At 31.9% G+C, this 15,254-nt stretch overlaps 1 long non-coding RNA gene across 1 annotated transcript; it reads right to left on the bottom strand.

The window, feature by feature from the left end:
* Positions 1-1,910: 1,910 nt before the first annotated feature.
* Positions 1,911-3,405, bottom strand: LOC143062178 (uncharacterized). The gene is made up of 3 exons (XR_012974592.1): positions 2,990-3,405; positions 2,500-2,566; positions 1,911-1,998 (listed from the first exon to the last, which is right to left on the bottom strand). It is a non-coding gene; the product is annotated as an uncharacterized LOC143062178 (long non-coding RNA).
* Positions 3,406-15,254: the final 11,849 nt, after the last annotated feature.

The raw sequence follows: 15,254 nt of genomic DNA, 5'->3' as shown, positions 1-15,254 counted from the left end.
TAAACAAATCATTTAAAAATTGTATGTTTTTGAATATCATAAATACAGTTGTGAAAATGAATACTCAGTCCCTTGCTTTAATGAAAATGAAAAATCTTGCTTCAATAGTGCAGAAAATGAATAATTTGTCCTCTTAGATTACAAAAATAGATAACCTGTTAATAAACTGTCAAAAACAAATCCTCCTGCCCCCCCCCCCCCCCAGAATATCAAATGGGCAACCCCTAAGTCTATATAGGATTATTTTTCTGCGACAAGTGCCTCAAACCATGTATTAAGATTTTGGATAAAGGACCACCATAGGTAAAAGTCCAATTTAAAATTAAATGTTTTAAGTTCTTAGACCACATTCATTCTGTGTCGGAAACCTATTCTGTTTTGACTATTTGATCACAATCCAAATTCAGAGCTGTATCAGGCTTTATTGTTGTGTCCATACTTGCCCCAACTGTTCAGGGTTGGACCTCTGCTGTAGTATCAAGCTGCACCCTGTGGAGCATCTGGTTTATTTGAAGGGTAGATGTTCCCGACCTGTTTATTAGTGGAATTATGAATCAGGCCATTACTCTTCTCAATTGTATTAATGCATACTTTTCATGTTGGGACAGTTTCCCTCATTTTTGAAGGCTGTATGGTTGCCTATAATTGCTTTGTCATTTGAACATTTGTATATATGTACTTTAAAATTTTAGTCTTGCATGTTTATAATTATGTGTACGATATATCACTGATTCAGTGGCAATGGTAAATAGACACTGACAAGTCTTAGATAACATTTTATAGTTTTGAATGTTTTTTCATCAGATGACTAAAATTAGGTGGAGGTGTGTTCTTATTTCCAACAGAGGGGCACTCAACCTATATCAATTTTTGCATGAAGCAAATTGATAGTTATTAGATACTGAATGATTATACCACAAAAAAGTTTTAACCTGTGCATATATACTTAAAATACGATAAAAAAAATCATGTCTTTTTCAGGACTTCTGATCCAACCATGTAGTATGGCATGTTATTGGGATATGGTTTTGGTCGATGGATGTTCGTGAAGGACCTGTAGTACAAAGTATATCACTGGATTTAGCTCTTTGTCTAAGTGTATTATAAAAGTACTTTACTTTGAGCTCAGTTCATTGTTATGCAATTCATTCTTTGTGAAATAAAGATTTGACAGACAACTCTCATGTACAAGGATTTGTCAAAGAAGTATCACCTCTATGTACAATGTAAGTAATAGGAAGATAAAAGCATTCTATTTCGATTGTTCATTGACCAAATTTAAAAAAAAGACCAAGTTTTTAACTTTACATAATATATAGTTGCCATTGAGAAACATTTGTCATTGGCGGATCCAGGGGGGGGGGGGGGCTGGGGGGCCCGGGCCCCCCTTTCGTGGGAAAAGTTTGGTTGATTATATAGGGAATCATTGAAGCATGACTGGAGCGGCCCCCCCCCCTTTAGGTCAGTCAGCGCCCCCCCCCCCCCCTCCCTTAGGAAAAGTTCTGGATCCGCCACTGTTTGTATATAGATTATCGAAACTGAGCAGTTTCATTTTAAATTGGTTATATCAAGGGAGACAACAAAGCAAATCTGCCACGGTATTGTCTATAAAAAATTTCTAGAAAAGGTACTTTTCATGTTAATAAATCTAGACTGGTTTAACAAGCCAGAAAAGCAATGTTTTATGTATTACATAAGGCAAGAAAATTGTATTGTTACAACTTTTTGATGCTATGGTTGGCCCAATATTAATGTACGGTGCAGAAGTTTGGGGGTATGAGAAAAATTATGTTTATTGAATCACTGCACTTAGAATTTTGTAAATAGATAATGAAAGTTAAAAAATGTACACCTAATTGCATTGTATATGGTGAACTAGGTAGAGTACCAATGTCTGTTAATACAGAGACATATGTGAAAGGGGTCTCTTCCGGTATAAATTAATAACTAGAAGACTTTCTAAGGTTCGGATGGTTTTATTACCAGAGAATAAAAACTCTGAAATAACAAGATTATAAACATTAATGATAGTTCATGTAACATATAGAATATATTATACACATATTATATCACAGACAATTTTAATACAGTTCAAACGATTCCTAATATAATAGTGTTACTATAAACAGTAGATACACATTTACTATGGAATGTTCATTCATTCAATCGTGTAGTGAAATGTACATCACATGTCACATGTACTTTAACAAACCGGTTTCTCTGACCGACATTTAATTATAACGGTAACCAGTTTTATTGCGTTTACAATCAAATATATTAAATGTATCTTAAAATTACTTCTCGCAAGTACATGAAAGTTTACAATTAAACTTAATAAATATTACAACATTCAAAAAGTATTTACTATGTCTGAATACCAACATATAAATTCTACCACTGATTTGCTAAAAACGCGCAAATCGCCAATGGAAATAATCCATGAATAACAATCATTTCTATAGTATAAAATAATACAAAAACTACAAATTATGCGCTTACCACTTGTGGAGTGAGTTCTCTAGTAAATAAGGAACTTGGCACAAAGTAAATAGTCTACATCAGAGTCCTGAAAACCAAAATACAATAATAAGAACGGACTCTTCGTAATTATATAAAATACTAATCGCATGACAATTGTATTCAATTCGTCCATATAAAAATAGCATTACGCTAACATGTAATTCGAACATTCTTTTCACAATATAATGTAACTTATCATACATGCCGCCATTTTTCTACATGCAGTATTCGTAAAATACTGTTATTACGATATCTCTAAACATTACATAATTACGCTATGATCAGCGGCAAATATTACATTACTTTATAAAAATATGACCTAGCTTCTTTACCAAAAATACGCTCATTCAAATCTTTCATTCCGATGTTATAAACATGCAATCTGAAGAGTATTTACTCGAAAATAGGAAAGTTAACCAAATCTATTAATTCGTGTCAAAATGTTAATAAAGAAGAAAGTGCAACTTACTAGTCATGTCTGGAAAACTATGTAGATGAATATAGTCAATATACAATCTGTAAATATGGGTTTCTGCTATAATAGTCTGGGTAAATAATGGACGTCTTTCACTGACCAGTGTCCAGGTAAATTCTACCCAAGGTACACAAAGGAAAACTCAATTTAACCGCCAATAACCAAGAACCAATCAAAACAAGAGTTCAATTTCAACCCCCATGAATATGTACGAGTAACATTACTCAATACGTAAATTATATACTAAATCAAGTCATAAAGGATAAATATCCTTTAGTAAAAATACTTTGCAAGAGTGAAATAATTAAACTAAAGACTCAATAAGAATTTGATAAGTAGATTTTTAATATAAATCAATGATTTCAAAAGTGCAAATTACATAATTTATGAAGCATGAAAAATCACTCTGCTACATCTATATACACAGAGCTTGGCAACTGTAACAGTGGTCAGCGAAATCTAATCCAAATCGCGCATCTCACGAGACTTTAACGAGATAGCATTTTGATATTACACACATTATATCACAACAAGTACGCCACCCGCTGTTTTAAATAAAAGATATTGGTGGAAAAGGTTTAAACAGAAGCAGGAGAAGTCAATGGGGCAATGCAAAAAGTACAAGGTCGTGTAACACAGAGGAAAAAATAACAAATGAAAAGAAAATAACTGCACCGAAAATTACCTTGAACAACATAAACCCACAAAAGATCAGATAAAACTTGTGCACAATTTTAAATCTTTCTAATTTCAAACTCAAGTTTCACTACCCGATAGGAAAGAGTAAAGATAAGAATGTTGTAGTACTCTGGTGATCTATGAAACAAAACATTAAAATTCTACAGTTCAGCAGGGCATTTTAATGTACTTATGATACAAATTGTTTTTAATCAGAGTCTGTGATATTAAGTCTTAAAAAAAAACTACAAATAATGGCAGATTCATATTCAATATTTCATGGTAGCAAAAATAGTGATTTCGACAACACTATAATGTACGTTAATTTAGGAAATTTATGCAAAGGTTCCATAAATAATTTTATTCTAGGTCAATCGACAATTAAAAATTATAATTAAAATTAAAACAGATATAAAATCAGTTTCTCACGATACAAAATTCTACTGGCTACATATTTTTTATATATGAAAAAGTTTCATTTCTTTTTTTGACATGTTAAAAGACTTTTTGTTTTTGTTTTCCTGATTGAATACTATAGTATTGCCCATTGCTTCTGTTAAAATAAAGTTCTGGTCATGGTTAAAATAATATGTCAGAATTAGGTTAGTTTTAAAAACAATTACCAAGTAATAATCCATATAGAACTTCACCTCCGGCAAAATTCAGGTGATCGGAGGGCAATAAATTGAGTAATCGCACACCTGTGAACCAACAGTCACAACTCTAAGGGACTAATTACCGGAAAATGGGACACACATAATTTCACTGTGTAGTTAAGGAGCAAACTATTGCAAAGATATGCGGTAAAGAAAGGTTTCTTGTAATTGGATTATCTCCCTTGACTTAGATGGTCGATGTTTTTGAAGCTCATACAAAAACTTGGTTTTAACAAGGATTTATACAATTTGTGCAATTTTGGAATAGATGGTTTGCTTCCGATATAGTTCTACTTTGCAGTGAGTGTTGATTTTTGTTGTTTATTACAATATCATAAGACTTATACTATAACAAGTTTATTGAAAATTTGCATTGACATAACTGAAAACAACTCACAAACCAACCGTCCACAGTAAAGTAATTACTAAAATACCCAAAGGCTATTTGTTATTCAGTGAACTTTGAACTCTGAACGTTTGCACTGAAATGGGTAAAAAAAATAACGGTAATGGTAATACCAGGAATAAATCTACTCAGGACAAAAGTAAAAGCAATGATGTCATTGATGGTAATACCTTAGATGATTCGGTGAGTGTAATTGGTGCCATCACAGAAGCCCATAACGTAATTTACAATGATGAAGAAACTTTGTTCGGACATCTGTTCGACAATACGCAATCCCAATCAAATAAGTTAAAAAGAAAACTTTCAACAGTCAGTGGCAGTGAAAGTGAGTCAGATTCATTAAAAACTACAAAACAACAAAAACGCACTAAAAACCTCCAGACAACAGTATGCGGTAGTGCTGAGGGTAATAAAACCAAATCCGTTAGTAATGTAATTACGGAAGCTGAAGTACATATTGACTCAAGTATATCTCCTGATTTGCGCATTCTTAGTCAAATGATCAGTACCCTCTCGCATGATATGCGCAATATGTTTGGCGATATGAATACACGCATTAATGACCTGGAAAGAAATCTAGAGCGTAAAATAACTGTTAAGGTTAATCAAATCATTGATAAGCGTGTCAGTTCGGAAATTAAAAAAGTCCGATCAGAGGTCAACGCCGTTGTAGATTCTTTGCGACTAGATATTGACGAAGACTTGCAAGTGGTAGAGAAAAAACTAGAGGACTTTTCAAAACAAATAACCAATCAATCTACTAGTAATATTGATTGTAATCTAGTTATCAGGAACCTTCCGGAGAGTACCAATGAAAATATAGAATCAAAAGTTTCCGCCTTGTTCAGAGAAGGGCTAAAAGTGCAAATTACCCCAATAAACTGTGAACGTAAACAGAGCCGAAGTACGCATTCTAGTGGTGTTGTTATAGTCTCGTGCAAGTCCAAAGCAGTTGTAAACGATGTTATGTCAGCTAAATACAAACTGAAATCTAGTCGTCAGTACAGTGATGTTTTCATACACAGAGATCAGACTGTTCAACAACGTATTGAACGTAAAAACTTTCAGACAATCGTAGATGTGTTAAAGTCTGTTGATCCACATATCAATATGAAGGGCTCGGAAGTTATTGCCAGTCGTTATGTTAATAGCAGAAGATCTTCCGATAACCACAGCGAACATGAGATTAGGGGGACTTCTCATACACAACAAAATACGTCACGACGTGGAACGAACAATTCAACACGAAGTAACACTTCCAACTTACACAGTAACTACAACGCAAGAACAAGTTATCGGGAACAGAACAACGAACACAGCAGTAGAAACCAGCATCAACAGTCGAGAAGAGGTAGATGGTAGTTATCTGCAGGTTTTTGGAATGTAAATAACTGGAATAAAAACACTAACTCTGATAATTGTATTCTTCGCTCTATTTGTATAAATAAACTCGATTTAGATATTATATGTATTGGTGAAACTCATTTGAAAGGAGATGATGTATTATTTATTAATGGTTATAAATGGATAGGTCAAAATAGAAAAGCTTTACATAGAAATGCAAAAAATGGATCTGGTGGTGTAGGTATTTTTATAAAAATGTATTTATATGACTTTTTTCATATTACTATATTAGACGATTCATTTGAAGGTATTTTGTGGATAAACTTTATTGAAAAATCATCTGAATTTGAATTTAATATTTGCATTTGTTATTTACCTCCAGAAAATTCAACACGTCAAATCGATAAAGATACTTTCTTTGGCACTTTAATTACACAAGTTTATGAACATCAAAATAAAGGGCCGTTTTTCATTTGCGGAGATTTTAACAGTAGATGTGGTAATGAAAGTGATTATATTGAGGGTGTTGACAATTTATGTCAAAGAGATGTCATTGATTTTAAGTGTAATTCATACTGTAATGCATTTATTGATTTCCTTATTAGTGTTAATTGTTGTATACTAAATGGTAGAAACTTTGTAAACAATGATTATACATGTGTATCGACAAAAGGCTGTTCAGTGGTTGATTATTGCATTGTACCTTATGATAATTTAAACTTGTTTAAAGATTTTTGTGTTATACGAGCAAATGATCTGGTCACGTCCGCAGGCTTCGACGTGAACGGGGTAGATCTAAAACTAATACCTGATCATTCACTAATTAAATGGAGTATAGATTTAAATGCTTTTATGTCTAATGTACAACCAAAAAATGAAAATGATAAGACATTTTCTACGAAGTTTGAGAAATTTGATTTTAATAAAATTCCTGCAAATTTTATGAATACCAATAACATTTATCAAAATATATGTTCATTAATAGAAAACCTTAAAACTGTTGAACATCAACAAAATTGTGTAAATGGCATTTATGATGATTTTTGTAAAACGGTTGAATCAGAGATGTCTGATAAAATACCAAGTAAGACTATTTTTGTTGGTGGTAAGCAATCAAATAAAAAATATCGGAATAAGAAACCCTGGTGGAATGAATCTTTGAGTAAATTGTGGTATGAGATGTGTAATGCTGAAAAAGCATGGAATAAAAGTAATAACATGCAACAAAAACAGCTTAAAGCTATTTATGTACAAAAGAGGAAACATTTTGATAGTGAGGTTCAAAAAAGTAAGAGGAAGTATTGGTATGACATGCAGGAGCAATTACTCTCTGAATCTAGCAAAAATCAGCATATGTTTTGGAAAAAGATTGGTAAAATAGGTATTGCAGAAAGTCGTAAACACATAATTCCTATGGAAGTAATCGATGATGATGGTATTGTAAGTTCTGAATTAACAGATGTTCTTGATAAATGGAAATCTGAATATTCAGAATTGCTAAATCAGCAAAACAGTTCGATAAGGGTTTCTGATTCTTGTACCAGTTTAAATGAAGCGAGTACTTTTAATGATTTTTTGTTGACGGAACCCATTTCGTTTCAGGAAACAGTACAAGTTATTGAAAAGACAAAAAGGGGTAAATCTGCTGGCATCGATAACCTACCGGGGGAGGTTTTTCTTAACCAGAGTTCAGCTCTATTTCTATACCATTTATTTGATATTTGTTTTAGATATGGTAATGTTCCCGATTTATGGAATAGAATTATTATAAATCCTATTCCTAAATCTAACATGTCAGACGCGAGAGACCCCCTTTGTTATAGAGGGATCGCCCTGGCAGCAGTGTCTTACAAATTGTACTGTAATATACTGAGTCATAGATTAGCTCAATGGGTAGATGATAACAATGTACTGGCTGACGAGCAAAATGGTTTCCGGCAACAACGTAGTACAATAGACCAATTATCTAGTCTTACTAATTTGATTGATGTAAGAAAAAAACTTCGTAAATCAACCTTTTGCGCCTTTATAGATTTTAAAAAGGCTTACGACACTATACAAAGGGATATTTTGTGGTATAAATTAAATAAAATGGGTGTTGCACACCCTTTTTGTTCTGCTATTAAGTCAATTTATACAAATGTTTTATGTTCTGTAAGAATAAACGGCCATTTCACAGACTGGTTTGATGTTAACTGTGGCTTGAAACAAGGATGTCCCTTGTCGCCCATTTTGTTCAACTTGTATATTAATGATTTAGTTACATTTCTTAAGTCATTTGACTGCGGAATAGAAATAGGTGATGAAAAACTGTGTATTTTATTATATGCTGATGACGTTGTAATTATAGCAAACGATGAAAAAGAGCTACAACTTCTGTTAAATGCTTTATCTACATGGTGTGAGGACAATTGTATGACAATTAATGCAAACAAGAGTAACGTTGTACATTTTAGACCGCCATCTATACCTAGATCTGATGTAATTTTTAATTGTAATGGCCATACTATTAAGTTTTCTAGTAATTATACTTATCTTGGTCTCGTTTTAAATGAACATTTAGACTATAATGTTACTGCAAAAGCAGTTGCATCTTCAGCAAACAGAGCTTTAGGGTTGGTAATAGCCAAGTGTAAACTTTTAGGTGGGGTTTGTTTCGACGTATTTGTAAAATTATATGAAAGTTTGGTTTGTCCTGTAATAGAATATGGAGCAGGTATATGGGGTTTAAAAACATATTCTTGTATAAACTCCATACATAATAGGGCTTGTAGATTTTTTCTCGGAGTAGGAAAATATGCACCAAATGCTGCAGTTACTGGAGACTTAGGTATAACACCTATTTTTGATAAGCAGTGGAAAAGTATTATACGTTTGTGGTGTAGATTAAATAACATGAGCTCAAATCGGTTAAATGCAAAAATTCACAAGTGGGCTGATAGTATGAGTATTAAGCATAAGTGTGTTAAAAACTGGAATTTTTTAGTAAAGAAAAACTTCTGTGAACTAAATTTAAGTAATTTATCGTGTCCCGAAAATATGGACACTAACTATGTTATAAAAAAATTTATGTCAAAATTACACGAAAAACATGTCGATAATTGGCATGCTGTTTTACATTCTGATAAATCTATATCGGGCAGAGGTGGCAATAAGCTACGAACTTACAGACTGTTTAAGGAAAATTTTGAACCGGAGGAATACTGCAAAATAGCTTTACCCTTCAATCACAGAAGTGCTTTCGCCAAATTTAGATGTGGTGTTGCTCCCCTAAGAATTGAAACAGGGAGATATGAAAATATTGTTTTAGAAAATAGAGTGTGCCATATATGTGACGTTTTTATTGAAGATGAAGCGCATGTTTTATTAAGATGTCCTCTTTATGACGATTTTAGAAACCATTTATATTATGTTGCTGAAACTTTTAATGACAATTTTAATACTTTAGATGATAATCAAAAGTTAGTGTTTTTATTCTCAGATGTAAATATGATACGTGTGTGTGCCAAAACCTGTCATTTGATTTTAAAAAGACGTAGAAATTTTATATATTGTGAATAGTATTTTATTTCATATTGTGTATTATATCTATGCATTTTAATAGGCTCTTATAATTCTGTATAGAATGGCTCTCATTTTATCTAGTGTTATTTTACAATGTATAAAGATTGATTGTACTTGTTGAGAGATGAGACTTTAATAAAACATTGAATTGAATTGAATTGAATTGTAATAACAATTGATCATTACCAGATTTGAATTTTTAAATTATATGAAATGCAGAAAAAAATATTTTTTCTCAATAAATACATAAAAATGAATATAACGATCTCAAGTAGTTTTTTTTTAGAAAAGAAATTATAATATGATCTGAAATAATTTTCCCATTGCTTTTCTTGATTATCTATCGAGGTTATTCATCCCTGACTTGATTACATGTTCTAATATTTATCGACGAGAATCTCATCCCGGGCCGCGATCTTTAACGGGATTTCACGGAGTTGCCAATCTCTGTGTATATAGACGTTACGCACGGTATTCGGTCTATGTTTCATTTGACCATTTCTTGATGCATAAGTAGGACAGAAACAAATCAATTGTGCGTATTATCAAATAATTACTTGTCTTGGTTCATCAGTTTAATCGATATTAAATAAACCCTAATTTTAAAATATTTAATTTTATGTATTATTACATAATTAAAGGGAAACTTCGCAAAAAAATCAAAAATTGATATTATGTTCATTCTGTATAAAAATGCTCAAATTCATAGATATTAAAGTTTTATTCCGCTAGATAAGCGATCACCATCGATTTTATATTTAGAGTATTAATTCTCTGAGTTCCGCCATTTTGTCCTTCTTTCCCGATTAATGAAACGATATGTCTATAAACCACAAAGAAACAAAACTACAGTAACCGATGTAGTCGTAATTGCGTGTCGATATCTTGTCAATCGTACGGTTGTTTTATCCGACTAACTAACCATGGTCTGTTGTTTTTAAACTTGATATTGGAAGTAGGTGAAAAGTCAAAGTTGAAATCATAAATAAGTGTTCCGTGAAAATTGTTTTCGAAAATCTAATTTGTTCATAATTCTTTAAAGTAATAAACCGTTTTCAAATAAATTTTTATCTTCCCTCTTCTGATTACCAGCATGGCTAAAGGTATTACTTCCAAAGGTATTGTGAGGGGTGTGAGGTGACACGTCCAGGTATGCAAGCGATTTCCTGTCGGGCTTGCAAGTTCACGCATCGTTTCACTTCTGCAGGTATTGATCAGTGTACACGGCTGATAACATTTAACTTTCCATTTTGAACTATCAGATGTATAATATACAACTCTGTCTTACTTGTCATTACCAAACTCATACGCTTGTTTATTAATAACATTTCTGGTGTAAAGAATATTATTCATAAAAATATAAATAATACCCAAAAAATAAGATTTGATGAAATTAAAATCTATTTAAATATTTTTTCCCAGGGTGAATTTGGGAAAATGTAATATATACTCATTGTCAAAAGTGAAGGACAGATTGGAACATACCAGAAATATTGATTTAAAAATATGTACGCACTTGGCGACGATTCGTTTATACGACTGGATAGAAAGTTACGGAACTATAGCGCAATTTAAAATATATACATGTATACATTGAACATAAGAAAAAAACATATATTTTGAATAAATAGGGGTAAAAGTGTTGTAAATAGACTAGTCCACGTATGCCAACAGTATGTAATAATCGAATGTCGATAGACTATTGTATACCAGAAGAACAAGAAGAGAACCAATTTGATTTAAATACAGGTCGATGTATAACTTTTGCTTTGGTACATTGAAGTTGTGGACATAGTAAAATCACAGATTTATATTTCAATAAGATTGTTCTCGAACAAAGGAAGGAATTCGTCATCACAATTGTTATATATGCCACTGGACGAACACTAATTATCCCGAAGGGATGTGAATATTTTGCTGGGAAACTTTTGAGTATCTAAGTTTCAAATTAATTTCGGGATTTATTTTTTTTCTTGGTATTCAATAACAGAAAAAAGAAAAAAATTACTTGTCCGCTAAATAGGGGTATTCTTGTCAGATGAAAGACTTTTAGTTATATTTAAAAAAAATAGGGAAATATGACATTAAATTGGTTCTGTCTTTTTTTTTAAACATCGTTAAAAAGATGTGTGTCTAAGGTGAACGCCACAAGAACCCTGTAATACTAGTACGAGAGTATAGCATGTAAACATTCCTTCTCAATAATATGGTTGTATTGGAAATCTTTTCATACAGATTGACAACTCATTGTCCGATATGCATGTAATATTTGCCACATGACGCCCATAGTTCTTTCTACCATCATCATCTTATTCTTTGATATTGCTGTCAACATCGATGGTTCACACCCAAACAAAATGGGAGTAATGGACCTTCAGAGCTTCTCCGTGTTATACACTTGTGAAATATATAGACGAAATTTCTGTATTGAAATGAATATACATCTCACAAACAGGATTTTCAAATAACGATTTTGAGTAATCACCTTACAAACCAATATAAACGTATGGCAAGATATAACCATGAAGGAATTTAGTTTTTGTCAGACACAAGAACTCATCACTATCATAAACGTATACGTATATATGCATACAATTTCAACTATCAAGAACAAGCGGTCGATGTCGATAGTCCGTTTTCTAACTGTTCGAGTTAGACATGTCACTTGTTCATTCTTGAAAGCCTTCATATTCCCCGTCTAACGATGGGAACTGTTTCTGATTGTGTTGACTATAAATGCTTGTATGGTAATTCTGTTGTTTATCTGTACAAGTGGTTGCATTTCCTCTCCTTTCCCAACAAACAAACGAACGAAACGCTACTAGTCTGCTTTCTCTGGAGCTCATCCTCAATGGCTCTTATACGTCAGGAAACTTACATGTATACTAATAATGATTGTTTTAAGAACAACGATGTATGGATGAACTATTCTAAATTCGTCAATATCAGTTATGCATGACTAAAATATAACTTTTATTACAACTACTGTATTACTTATTTGGATTAATGACGGCTATCATGTTCAACATTGCACAACTATTATCATAGAATTAAAAAAAAAATCCTCAAAAATCCTTAAAAAAAAATAATGCCTTAGCTTAGATAATTGGTATTTTTTCACAAAAAGTTCGTGTAAATGATTGTCAAATGAATTTAATTATGTAAGAATAAAATGTTAAAAAGAAACTAAAAAAACCCCATGTATGTTGTATTTTTTTGTCAATTAAAAACTTTAAAATTGCAATAGTTTCATTAGCATTTAAACACAGCCAGATTTGAATACAAGTTAAGAAATTCCGGTAAAGTCAATGATATCAAACAGATGTACAATGGTATATAAAATTGGGTAATATTGCATTTAGTTTTTATTAAAGATTAAAACTACTATTTTTTACTTCATATTTGAATCTTTACGCCAATTGCCGCTAAGAAAGTAATCAAAAATTGTTTCCTTTTATTTTTATACATTTTCGGATTTACGAATCTGAATTTTATTTTCAATTAATTTACACAATTTAATTATTGAATCTTTATTCTCATCGTGTATTAAATCTTAGTGTATTAACATCGTGACATCATACTCTTTCTAATCCTTTCTGTATATCCTTTCCAAATAACAACATTTATACCTGTGTACGCTTGAACTCACACCTGCGGCTAAATAGCTACAAGGTAAACGAATTGACCTCAAGCCGAGAAATATACAGTGACCTTTACAAAATAATATACACACTCTGCTCACACATTAGTTGCATTGAAATGATTATCAAAACAATAACGGTAAATAGACAAGTAAATAGTAAAAATGTTCAATAAATATTTTATGAATAAAATCTCAACAATAATTGATTAAATTTATTCAAAAACATTTACTAGAGACAGAGACATGTAATTCTATAGGAGTTTAATTCAATGAATACAAAACAGTATATGCATATTCATTTTCGTTCATTATTATATTGTGGTTAATAACTACGACCATTCGTCAGCTGTGCGCTTTTAATTACGTATATTGTCGATAAGCTATAAGAGTTAAACAGATTTTATTTTTTCCCAGAATTCAATAAATCGGGCTAATACGTCACGACCCACTCGAGAATTCAACCAAAAAAGTTACAAATACTTGATTTTCTCCGTTATTAGAAGGAATATAAATTTAAAACTTTGCAAATGTGTTTTTTATGTTAAGATGAACATAATTAGATGATAAGTAAAAAATCGCGGAATTTCCCTTTAAGCAATAAGTCCCGTGTTCATAATGCCATTTTTGCCGTGTAAGACGTAACAACAATAACTGAATGGATTACGATGAAATTCAAACAGGTGGGATATAATATGATCATATGCATGGTGTGAAACGGTTACGATAAATATCATGTCAGTTCGGATTCTAGTGGCCATTTTCGAAATTCCATACAGCTGTAAGATTTGAAATTTCGAGTATACAAAAACGAAAGCAAGCACTTCGATATTACAATATTTTCACATAAGTCATAGAAAAAGGTTCGCCACTTCTACATGCAAATGTAATTTTATTGAATTTTACGAACACATATTTATTTCTAACATAGCTTCTCTCATTTTATTTTTTTTCAGGTTTTTCCGTGTCTCCCTTAAATGTTACCATAGAGCCATTGTTTAAGATTTTTCAGTACTATGCTAATTTAGGGTATTTTAAATTTGTGACAGACAAATGAACTATGAAAACAAATGTTACTACTGAAATGTAATTTTTTTAAAGATTGGTTTAAGCCTTCAATGTTAAGCAAACGCTAATTTTTTCATCAATTTCCATCAAGTTGTCCATGTCTCCCCAAAAAGTTACCACGTCCAAATTGAACGTTTTTTGCAAGGAACGTCAATGTAACGTATATATATTTAATTTTCCATAGACTAAAAGTTAAGCATTTTTGAGTCTTAAGCATTTGATACGTTCTGTTGAATGATATATTTTTTGGAGAGAGTTTTCAAATATTTATTCTAAAATGTAATAAATCAACAAGAAATTTGACTTCCATCAGTGTTTTGTAAACCATGTGTTGATCTTAAAGGCGTCGAAGTTTTTGATAAATGATAAGTTTTCTATAATACTGAACCTTTCGACTTTGGGACCTTTAGTAAAAGATATGTTACTGCTAATACGAATGTTTGTTGCATACACTAACAGTTATTTCCACGCATCCGACAAACTGACGCATGTGAAAAAAAATACTGATCCTAATTCAAGGACTGTAGATCACTTTTTAAAATGAGCAATTTCAAACTGCCGTTTTCTTTCCAAAAGCTGAGAATGAAATTGAAATTATAGATCAAGCAAACAGCGGTACGTCTAAACACCACCTAGGCCGCCTTGGTGCACTAAGCTCCAGGAAGTGCACTAAGCCCATGATGTACCAGTCAAATAAGCACCAAGGTCATTCAGTACGATACAGATTTGAATAAAGAGCATATATTTAAATTTTGGTGTAAATATATTCAGAAATAAAAGAGTTATTAACGTTTTATATGGCACGCGCCGATTTTGTGTAATGTGTCCAGTTGTCACATTGTTGATTGAATCCAATGAAGCTTGACGAATTTATAAATACTGCACAAAGGATATGAAGCAAAG

The sequence above is a fragment of the Mytilus galloprovincialis genome, chromosome 2 (genome assembly GCF_965363235.1).
Source record: "Mytilus galloprovincialis chromosome 2, xbMytGall1.hap1.1, whole genome shotgun sequence".
NCBI classification, from domain to species: Eukaryota; Metazoa; Mollusca; class Bivalvia; order Mytilida; family Mytilidae; genus Mytilus; species Mytilus galloprovincialis.
This window is presented reverse-complemented; position numbering and strand designations above follow the sequence as displayed.